General features: G+C 32.8%; 1 pseudogene; it reads right to left on the minus strand.

Annotated features, from left to right (window-relative positions):
- Positions 1 to 12,603, minus strand: part of LOC129229944 (alanine aminotransferase 1-like) — a 57,824-nt pseudogene that overhangs the window by 33,609 nt on the left and 11,612 nt on the right.

A 12,603-nucleotide genomic window follows, 5' to 3' on the forward strand; every position in this document is an offset into this window, starting at 1 on the left:
CTGACAGTTCCCTGACCAATTTAAGTGATTCTTATTTTCCCTGACAATTCCAGGTTTTCAACATTTTCCAGGTGCGTGGCGACCCTGTGTATCTTTTGAGTGCCAGGAAAAAATTTCCATCTAGGAAAATTCATACTTAAAATCGAATCTGCAAAGTTTTGTCAGAAAGCTAAAAATATCTCTAATCCTAGATTGTCATATTAACCATGTTCTGCACCTCTGGAATTCTGTAAGTCAAGTTTAATCAAAAGCAAAAAGGACCAAGGTCCGATTAAAAGAGGCGCCCTAGGCCAAAATACTTTTTTGGGGGCCCCCTGTATTCAAACTTTATAACTTTAGTTCAAGGCTGAATCAATTTTAGCAATAGACTAAAGTAATTTCAGCCATTTGGGGGCCCCTAGGCAAGGGTCTAGTTGGCCTGTTCAGTAATCAGGCCCTGAAAAGGACCCATTATCCCCACAACCAAGTTTATCAGATATATATCAACAGAACCAAAGAAAAAATGAAGTTGATCAAAATAGTTACCTCATCAGCCATTATTAAAAGTTTCTCTTCATACGCCAAATTTTATGATCTCTTCGATATTTTTGCGAGTAAGCACAGACCCTACAATTAAAATCTAGTTTTTTAAAAGGCAGCAACATCAAAAAAGGATGGAAAGTGATTAAAAATGCTTCAGATACATGGAAAAAGAAAAAAGTAGAGCTTATATACCATACCAGTTGGGTTTCCAGGATTAATAACAGCTATAGCCCTAGGAAACACAATCTTTTTTTTGCTTCATTTATGGCTCTTTTCAGCTCTTTGATACTTAGAGCCCATTGCATTATCTTCATCTAGGTAATAATTTATCTTGAGGGAGCAAAAAGAACCATAAATATAATTACAATGATTTCCCTTACTCATCAATTGAAAAAAAAGAAACAATGAAGTAAATTAAAAGCAGGTGATGAATTTCTACCATTCACATTTTCTTCAACAAGAGATTAAAATAATGGACCGATCATAAGCAAAAAATCATACTACAGTGAAATCCCATTATAATGAATACCAATACAGTGAAATATCTGTTTCATCACAATAAATTTTGAGTCCCGATTTAATTTCCATTACATTGCGTTAATTAAATTAGAACAAAATTCCCACTACAACGAACAAAATTTGCAGTCCCTTGAAGCTCATTGCAACAGGATTTCACCGTATTTCTATTTTCCCCAATTTGCCAAAATAAAGAAAAGTAACTTTATACAGGAGGCTATTTTTTTGTAACACTAGGGTTTCCTTCAGTCAAAAGTATTACTTTTAGTCACTGAAATTGATAGAATAAGCGGGGGGAAAAAAACATGGAGAAAGAAAATTTATTTTTCCAATAGTTATTTTTTATTTATTTTTCTATCATATCTGATTTTGGAAATAAGGCGTGATCTTTATGACGTCACAAGTGTTGTACTTTGGTAAGCTACTCCATTGGCGCACAGAATGTTTATGCATTGTTAAAAAAAGGTTGCAATTAAACAGTAATAGTAATAGCAATCATAATGAGAATTTTGAATGAAGGCTTTTCTGAAGCAAATATGAAATTCATTAGTGTTATTGCGCTACAGTATTTTTGTCTTTATCTAATGCTAAAATACTGTACTCCGAGCTTATGGCATCAGTGAATGGCATTTCATCATGTGTGATGTCATGAGCAGAAGCATAAAAATGGAGTGGAATCTATGCATTGATTAAAATAATATTTTAAAAATATTAAACTTCGTAAAATTAGTTTTTAAATGGTTAAAATCTATGTTTTTAAGCATGCTGTTTCAGAAAAAAATACTTTTAAAATTTCGGAAACAACCCAATTGAAAGCGAACTTATACTTACAGGTAAGCTTCTACAAGTCATGCTTTTTCACCATTTTGTTAAATGCTCTCCCTTGCACTTTTTCGTTATATGTAACAGCTACAATTATCTATCGACTTATGCTGTATTTAAAATAAAAATCTCCAAAACAAATCTCTAAACAAAATTGTTAAGCGTCTTTGGAAAATTTTTCGCAAGAGCTTTGTGTCCATTAAGACAAAAGTTTTATTTGGCAGAGATCTATAACACAAGTGGGTTTCATCAACTTTGTAAGTGCAAGAAACTTTCCAATTGTTCATTATTTCGTTCTCTACATTTATTTTTTTAATCCTTAAATAAATTTGCCCGCAAAGAAGGATATATCCATGTAAATGACTTCCCAAATAGCGGCCGGGTCCATGCTTGAGGGTGTCAGCACAAGAAAAGTTCCCAATACAGGGTTGCCACTCAATTTTGGAAAAAAAATTCCCTGTGTTTTCTCTGTATGAAAATAAAACATTACAAATGAGCGAGCACTGATTATTTGGAAAAGAACATTAATATCCTGATAATTTCACCACAGGGTAAAAAAACGAAACACAAATTTCTAAATAAATAAGGGAAAATAAATAAGAATTCATAATAACTGAAATAATAGCATGGTGGTTGAATATATTCAACTTTTTATTCAAAAAAAAAAAAAAAAAACTTCTCTTAGCCATGGACCTAAAAGTGTATAAGTGACCCAGAACAATGATTATTGACGACTAATTTCATACACTCTAAATTATCATGAAATTCAAGATTCTATTTTTATGATAAATATTTTAATATTTACGTTTAAAAAAAACTTTCAAGCAAAATTACCATTTTTTATTTTACTTTATTTCTGAACTTGATTAATATTCTCATTATAATTATTACTATTTATCTAATTTTTGGTAGTTTATATATTTGGGAATTGATTTTTGTAACTTTAATTTAAGAAGGAAAAAAAATCCCTGTATTTTCCAGGTTTTTGAGGAAATTTTCGAAATTCCCCGGATTTTCCCTGTTTTATTGTTGATTTTTGAATTTCCTGTGTTTTTCCTGTTTCTTCAGGTTTCCCTGTGGCGTGGAAACCCTGCAATACATTAGGGGGAATGTCTTAGTGTCGAGGAATTGAAAACTACCTACATAAAACGGCTGCTTGCTTGGGAGGGGTTTTCTTGTAAAATGTACATAAGTCCTAATATGTTGTAAAAAATATACAATGTGCTAGGGTGGTTCGAAAATACATGCAAAAAAAAAAAGAAAAAGGTTTTCTTAGATAACAGGACACTCCTCAATACTTTTAGACTTATGGATAATAATATACTGGAAGAATTTTAGCTTCCTATTTCAACTGAGAGAGGGTGCTTAACCCCCCCCCCCCCAAACTTCAATAGTATGGGGAGGGGGGTTAAAAAAATATTTCGAACTGAAAAAAACAATGCTGCATATTATAATATACACTAGAAATATGCATATACATTGCAATAAAATAATTATTTACAAAACAACAGCTGGGGAAATTAAATATTTCTTAATTTGTGGCATTTTTTATGCTACGGCAAATGTTAAATCAAGGGGAGCACCCTCTTAAAATTTGAGTATGAAGCTAAAACTTTTACAGCATGTTATCAGTAAGTCTAAAAAATAGGTGGTGTACTGGACTCTAGTTGAAAAAAAGTTTTTTGAACCACCCTGGTGTACATGTCTTGCAACATATTTCTTACATGGCTAAACCAAACTGACAGGATAACCCTGAAAAAAATTAATGATTTGTTTTAAAGTGATTTTTATAATTACTGTTTCTCAGTTTTGGATAGCCATATAATACTCGGGAAGTTATTCTTCAGATTTATGTCAACAGATGGAATAACATTACTAAAATGCGACTGGAACAGCTTAAAAACATAGAAATTATGGATCTAAGCAGGCTCAGGAATTCATGAAGGGAGGGGGGTTTAAATTTTAATTTTTTTCATGCTTGTTTGCAGTTAAAAACACATACCAGTATGTCAAACATAATTTTTTTCTTTTTTTCAATTTCAATTGTGTAAATTTAAAATCAAGTCTTTATCTATTCATACTATGTGGTGCATTACAAAAAGTATTAAACAATGTACACATAATTCTTATATAACATGTTATGTATACCAGGTTCAACACCACAAAATAATACTTAATTATAAAAACTATTTTTAAAAAGTTCATTGAAGAGGAAAGATTATTTCACCAAATACTCTTATACATTTTCATTACGACAACATTCTTTTTTTTTTTTTTTTGTAAAATCACAGATTCATCAAAACTTTCTCAGAAAAAGCAATATTTATGCAGTAGTAGCATTGTGTTGTCAGATCATTCAGCAATTCTTTTGCCACTAAATCACAAAAAAAAAAAAAAAAAAAAAAAAACAAAGAAAATGCTTTCAAAAACGAGCACTAAATGCAAAAATAAGCACTAAAGTTAATTTCAGTAAAATGTTCATTTTATTCATTTTTATAACCACCCAATTTGCTGAATTTAAAAGCTAGTTGTCCTGTTAAAAATTAAGAGAATTGATTATTTACAACTCTGCCATTTATGTATAAAGAAAATATTTACAAGAAATAGGTTTACGCTATTAACAGATACATCTGTTTCCTGTACCAAAAACATTTTACCATTCAGTAAATTACCGCCTAATGTATTTCATTTTACAATTGTTTTTAGAAATCTTCAAAATTAAAATGTTTTATTCAGAACTGTTCATGTTCTTCAAAGTTTATGGAATGAAACAAGAGTCTTAAGATATTAGGGGTCTCCTTAGGGCATTTTATGGAACAATTGATGCAATTTTATCAGTAAGTTACCACCCCTAAGCCAGGGCTAAGGCCAGAACTACATGCAATATACCAGACAGCCCGGTTATCACATCCAGGGACTGCAATTAATCCAGACTGATGAGTTCTAATAAGAACGAAACTACAGTCTCTGGATGTGATAACCAGGCTGTCTGGTATATTGCATGTACAGTAAGCTCCCGATTAATCGCAGAATAGGTTAGCACGGTAACCGCAGATAAGCAAAAACAGCAGATAATCCAAATAATAGGTAAGAAATGATACTGCAGTAAACAATAGCTAAAAAATATGAATAAAACTCACATATATTTAAATTATAGCTAAAAACTTTGCTACTTTTTGGCTACTAACATTGAGTGTAAAAATATATGTAAAGGGTAAAAACAGACAATAACACAATCATAATTACAAAAAACATTTAATGAGTTTTAAAAAAAAGGTGAAAAGCCTCACAAATAATCTGATTGTGCATAATCAGGAGTTTGACTAGTTCCCAAAATTCTATGAATTGAAAATTTAAACTCACCATATGCATTCCAAATTCGGCTATTGTTGCAGAGTACAAGGGATACTGAGGAATAGGAACCATGATACCAGACACCTTTCCACCATTATGATAATTCAACAGGCTTAACACACTCTGAAAAGATTGAAAATTAAAATTTTGATTAGAAAGCAAAAAACAACTAACAAAAGGGGGAGGAGAGAAAGAAAATCAGAACTAACCTTAACACCTTCACTGGCTCCAGTACACATAATAATGTCCAAATAATTGGCAGGAACACCATCTCTTCTTTCAATGTACTGAGCAACATGCTTCTTAATAATCTCTACACCTGTACTATCACTGTATGCACCTATATAAATGCTAAGAATTTAATAATGAAGTAGCAAAATTCATTAATCTAAAAATTTAACTGAAATCTAGATTGGGAAAAAAAAAGAAAATAATGCTAAAAAACATTAAAGCATTGCCTTCCCAAGCTAAAATGCTAGCTTTATAATATGACTAGTTACCTGCAACGACCAGCTGGTTCGCCTTTGGTGGCTGCTTGAATTTCGCCTTTGTACGCCAAGGTTGCCACCTTCGGCTTGCTTGAGTAAATTTGGCGATGGTATAACTGAATCTGTAGCTGTCTATATCAATATTATCATTCGCCTTTTTATGCCAAGACTGCCGCCTTTTGCGGCTGCTTAAATAAATTTGGCACCGGTATTAAACAATCTATATCTGTAGTTTTAAAAAACCTGTACGCTTTATTCTTTTAGTTAAATAGCTCAAAAAAAGCTCTCTCCTTGTTCCCTGTAGTGTGTAAAAGTAGCCTCTCTTCCTCCCGTTTTTCCGCGCTCATTTCCTAATCTGATTGAAAAAAGAATTCCTTAATTAAAAAAAAGTTTCGAAAAAAGCAAGGGCTACGGTTAGCAATAGCCAAAAAAAAAAAAAAGAAGAAACAAATAAGCAAATTGAAATCCAAGCATGACGTCACAACAAATGGGAACGCCCTATCATTTTTCCCCTGGTCCAAAGGACTGTAGCAGATAAAATGTGTCACTTTAAATTAAAAAAATTGTAAAAAAAAAAGCTATTGCATAATTTTGAAAAAAAAAAAATACTGAAGAAGGTGAAATGTCTTGTCTACTACATACTAAATTTTCAGAAAGAAAGCTCTCATACATTTTGTAGGATGGATTTAGAAATAATTATACCCAAAAAAAAGCGAAAAATAAAGGTTTTTTCAAAATTTTATAAAGATTATTTTTTGAAAAAAGCTACTGCGTATTTTTGAAAAAAAAAAAAGTCTGAAGAGGAGGCATGTTTTGCCTACTACATACTAAATTTTCAGAAAGAAATATCTAATACTTTTTGGGGGATGGGTTTAGAAAAAAGTCATACCCGGGAAAAATACAAAAAGGTCTTTTCAAAAATTCATAAAAAGTTCAAAGATTGGTCATTCTTCAAAAATTTTTCGGCCGTCATATTTGAATTTAAATTCCCAACACTATGGTACAAAAAATATTTTCCTGGCGCGATTGGTTCGGGGTCTGTGACGAATTGAACACAAAAAAGTGCTAAAAAGCACATAAAACATTTCATTAACAAAAATTAATTCGAAATTAAGAATTTCGGGTTCGAGGTGCACGTCCCCAGGGTATGTTCGGTTTGTGTGCCAAGTTTCAGAGCTGTAGGTGCTATGGGGGCTTCTCGCCATTGGGTACAAACAAACAAACACCGTCTGCTTTAGATATGTAGATGAAAAGTGAAATTATTGATCCATATAAATGTTATCAAATTCTGTTAATGATTCCTCTGCCCAACTACATTTGGTGGAGAACTGAAAATTCATTTTTGGAACTGCTACATATCAGTAAAAACGCTAATTTTGTATCAGAAAAATTAGTTTTATATCAGTAAAAATACTGATTTTGTATCAGAAAAATCAGTTTTGTATTAGGTGAACTCTGATTTTTCTAACAGAATCCTGAACTTTATATAAGACCATTATACAATTTGAAGCAAATACAAAACATTCAGCAGTGGATTAACCATGTCCCAATTGGGGAAAGGGGGGGGGGGGCATTACCATATGAGCCCAGAATGAGAATAAAAAATGCACATGATAAATGTTTTATACAGTCCTGTGATAGAAAAATAGGCCTCAAAAATGCATTATGATAAGCCCACAAACCTGTAAATCCACCACTGAAAACCTTCATAACAAAAAATACACAAATAATTTTTAAAAACCCAATTTTGTAGCTATATTGACACTTAAAAAAGTGTGCAGGAAAATACTTTTGGTAAGTGTAAGATTAATCAGAAGACATACTTATTTTAAATTAGTTGTTTCACAGCTTTTGCAATAAATATTTATCATATTTTTTGTTATAGCATTACATGACAGAGAAAACAACTAGCGTTCAGATTGTTAAAAAATGTCATGTATTTATAACACTCAAAACCTAAAGCAAAAAAGAAAAACTTAAAAGAACACACTTACAAGCAAGAAAATTTGTTTTCTAATTGTTATAAAAAGAAAAGAAAAAAACAGAGAGAGAAAGAGAGATGCTATCTTTTGGAATTAAGTGTTGGGAAGATTGATTTGTGATTAAGGTTTAAGAGCCATTGTCTGTAAGGATCAGGCAGGTTGTGATTGTTGACATTTTTAATTTTCTTTATTTTTGCAAATGTTGTTCCTTATCATGAATGTAATGTTTGTGCAAAATATGAGCTTTGTCTGCCTTACCGTTTTTGGGAAATTAAATTTTTTAATTTAGGGGGCGTGGCACATTTTTGCGTGTTTTTCAAATTTGCAGATTTTAAAGTTCTTGTTGCTTTAAGCGCCCCTATAATGACATGGATTTTTAAATTCTATACTATTATATGGTCTTCTTAGATACTATTACAGGTGTCAAATCGGTGTCACTACGAGGGCGACGGCCACGAACTCCGTTTAAAAATGACCGAAAATGAATTTTTTTCTATATTCAAGGTCAATTTTCTCAAAGCGCCTTCATGATGACACCAACATTTTTAGATCATTTTCTAGCCACACTTACATACATCAAAAATATGTATCAAAATCGGTGTCACTATAAGGGCGCCAGAAGATATTGGAACTTTTATTCGATAAATTTCACAAAAACACAAATATTTAAAATTTAACTACAACTGTCGCCCTCATAGCAGAGATCTGATACTAAATTAGGTTGATAACCAACATGTTTGTCTAACATTTGCACAAAAAAAATCGGTGTCACTCCTATTATTTTTGGAAATATAATCGTTCGAAGTTAGTACGTTATGGCGTTTTTTTATATTTATTTATTTAATCTTTTCACCACCAGATAGTTTTTTTGAACATATTTATTTTTAATTTAATACAAAAATGTGTATCTTTTTAACATAAACGCTTTGGGCAGTAAGAGCGTCTTTTTCTTGAATAGAAAATGCCCGTTTTGATATAGGTACAGGCAGATGTATTGTGCATAATATGTCCAGATTATCATACCAATACTCATCTTGTTTTTTCGGCCAAACTAATCTATTTATTCCAATTGTTCTTGACATACATTTGACCTCAACTTGCAAATGGATTTTATACGAAAGATGCATAGAAAGAAGCTCTTACAAACAAGCCCGGATTACCCAATAGGCCAACCTAGGCCCTGGCCTAGGGGCGCAAGCCAAAAAGGGCGCATATCCAGGAGGAGAAAAAAATGAACAGCTCATTAGAAAATAAAAGGAAAGTGGCATGCTAGTATTTGGACAGTAAAAATACAGCTAGAACTGATTGGGACCTTACCACTGAGCAGAAAAAAGCAATTAGAGGAGAGGGGGGCGTAATGCTTGAGTCTAGGTACTGTTTCTGGTCAAAACAGATAATTTTCTGGGGGCGCCGACTCCGAGGGCGCTGCGATGCTCCAGCAACCCCCCCCCCAATATTTGCGGGGGTGCCGGGCACCCTCACTATCAGCAGAAAACTGATGAAAACCTTTTTGTATGGCCTCTTTTTCTAGAAGCAGAAAAAAGAGGCCATACAAAAAGGGAGGAATTTTTAAATATTTAGGTAAGCTTAACAAAAAGAACAAATTATACTGTTGTGTTTTTGTTCCTAAACTATTTGTGTTTTGATTCTCACTAAAATTTTCTCTGCTTTAATGTAATTCATTCTATTTTACTTTATTTTATTTTCATTTATTTATTTTTTTCTCGTAAAATTTTTCTGTGGTAAAAACCCGAAGTAAAAAAAGATATTTTCGCCTAGTGTTTCTGTTTATAAAACTGAAGCACATTTTCTTGAGAGTTATACGCTCTGAAAAATTGCCCTTGTTTGGTCCATTGTGCTCGGTGTTTGAGCACCCCCACTGGTTTTCAAAACCCGGTGACACTAAATTTTCAATATCTTTGATTTGAACAATAATTTCAAAATTCGGTAAACCTATGATATAGAAAGTGTTCAATGTAAAAAACTTGTTCATGAAACAATTTTTCTCTTGATGTCTTTAAATCATGTCAATAAGTATATGTTTTGCAATTAATAATTTATTAGTTCATGTTTAGTTTTGACAGTCAATAATTATCGGCGCCCGAAGCTTAAATTTTTGAAGGGATGAAATTATTAATTTACCGAATGAAGTTTCAAATTTTACGGAATGACAAAACACGAGTATGCATAATTGCACGTGTAGCAAAATCTAACGAAAACAGACAATAGACATCCCTTTAAAGAATATTTTTATGTTGTCTCCAAACTGTTAGACATTGTTTGACGCATAAGGAAATTTTGGGGAGTTCACAGTGACCTCCTGCGGCCTTTGCCAATAATATCCCCTATTTTGTACACAAAATATTCACCATAGTCTGTTTTAGTTCTCCACACTAAGCATTGCATACAAGTTTCCTAATAAATAATTTCTTTGACACAATTTTCTATCTTTTCCTTTATAATTACCTCTGTTATTGGGTTTCACTTCCAACATATTATTTTTCTGAATATTTTTTTTTTCAAAACATCATCTAGATCACAACAAAGTTGATAAAAATAAAAGAAAAATTAAATATATTTACTGAGAGAGACCAGCAGTTTTAAATATTTTCAAGGTAAAAAACGAAACTATCAAGGAATTCAAGAGTCATGATATCTAAATGTAAATAAAAAGGGGAAAAAATACTTCAGATATCACTGCTAAATATCATCTCAGCTCAAACCGGTAAAAGCTTTTTCCTTGGGCTACAGACATTTGTTTTCCAAACAGATAAAAATTTTGAGGCGGAAAATTTGAAAATTTCACAATGAAAAACCAAAACAGTTAAATGTTTTTGAAAAAGAAAAATTGAGGCAAGATGTTTGATAACATATTTTAAGAAATGAATGAAAATTTCGGGACGTAGCAATGTGGGGAGGGAGGCGTTTTCTGAGCCTAATCCCATCATGTTACGTCACCAAAGGTAACCTAAAATTGCGAATTTTATAAATTTAATTTCAGAAAAAAATTACAGAAGAGCTTCCCCCAACCTGCTTCTACTAACATCTTCAAAGTTTTTCTGAGTTTGCTTTTTATGAAACGTTAGTTTCAAAAAGTTTCCGAGTGTTTCTATATTTTCCGAACATTATCGAGATTTTTTTCATAGGACCTCAAGTTTTGAACATCTGTGCAGGAGGGTCCCCTCCCCTTCTTAGCATTTTGAAGATGGTCTAAAATTTCGAAAATTTTCCGGAAAAGAGTCCTCAAACCCAATCCCTTTACCCAGCACCATCAGATGCATTAGAAGTCCTACAAATGCATATTTAGAGTTTTCTTTTCAAAGGCTTCATATCATAACAGATCGTATAAAACTTTGTTTTTAAGTCCTCAAGCCCAAAGATTTTCCAGGGAAGTGACCTTGACTTCAGTATCCCCTCCCCCCTTTCTCCAACTCATTTAAAATCGCCTAAGATTAGGACCTGAATTTAGAAAAAAAAAAAAAAATCCGGATAGCTGCAGAGTTTAGCCTTTCTCCAACATTATTAAAATTGTCTAAAGCTTTGTTTTTAGGACTTTAAATTCGAAAAATTTACGGAAGAGAGTTACCCAATTCCATCCCTCTTCCTTTTGTTATTAAAGATGGCTCACAATAAAGAATTTAGGCTTTTAATTTCGAAAACTTTCTGGGGGAGAATGGCTTAACCCCATCCATTTCCCTAACATCATAAAAGATGTCTTCGAATGTTGCAGTCTTTAATTTCAAATAAGTTCCTTGCTAAAGCAACCCGCTCATCAAAAAAATATCCTCTAAAATTGTTTTAGGACCTCAATTTTTTTGTTGTCTCCCAGCATCATTAAAGTTTTTCAAAAACTTAGTTTTATGACCTTAATTTCGAAAAGGGAGGGGGAGAGTTCCCTAACCGATCCCTTTCTCTAACATCATCAAAGATGACCGTTACTTCGAGTTAAATGGCCTAAAATTGCATTTCTGAAGTGTCAATTTTGGCAAATTTCTGGTGTGCACCGGCAAATCCACAGCACCCCCCCCCCCCTTTTGAACATTAACCATGGGAAAATTGAAAATGAAACCCATCCCTTAATTTTCAAATTGGGGAAGGGGCGCGAAATTTTCACTTATCTCCCGGACGCTGCTACGCCTCTGAGAAAGAAGAGGGGGGGGGGATACGATTTCGATACATTTCGAATATGTGAAGGGAGTAGGAGGGTATAATCTCTAAGTTTGGCCTAGGGGCGTAAATAGACGTTAATCCGGTCCTGCTTACAAACATCTTATATAAATGCTTCAAATTTTCAACTAATAAATATCCCTGCATTGCCAAAAGTTCAATTTAATGAAATTGGATGGTCCCTATCTTTACGAGCTCAGTTCAAGTTCACTTCAAAGCAGAAGGAGTATTTATAAGAACAATTTACGATTGGTGAAAATACTGGGAAAAAACAACATCCCTGTCAAGTTGCACACTAGATGAGAAATGCAGTTCATAACGGGGAAAAAACTGTTCGTTGCTTCAGAGTATTGTACTATGAAACAAATCTTATCCTTTTTTTCGATGGAAGAAACAAAAAAACGAATGCATTCTCAATACATCAAATGAGAATATTGAAAAAAAATGAACATTCAGAATCTGAAACTGAATTTGAGGATAACGTAGACCAAAACGAAGAAAACATTAAGAATTAAGTCAAACCAATTTCAGAAAGACGGTCATCTCTTATTGAAAACTGCTAATTTTGTAGCACTAAAGCATGGGAAAACATGGTATCCCAGAAAAAGAGTGGAAGTTGACCATTTGCAAGTTTATGTCAAATGCATGTCAAGAACAATTGGAATAAATAAATTTGTTTGGCCGGAAAAAACAAGACGAGTATTGGTATAATAGGCTAGACATGTTATGCACAATAGATCCACCTGGTACCT

The sequence above is a fragment of the Uloborus diversus genome, chromosome 9 (genome assembly GCF_026930045.1).
Source record: "Uloborus diversus isolate 005 chromosome 9, Udiv.v.3.1, whole genome shotgun sequence".
NCBI lineage: Eukaryota > Metazoa > Arthropoda > Arachnida > Araneae > Uloboridae > Uloborus > Uloborus diversus.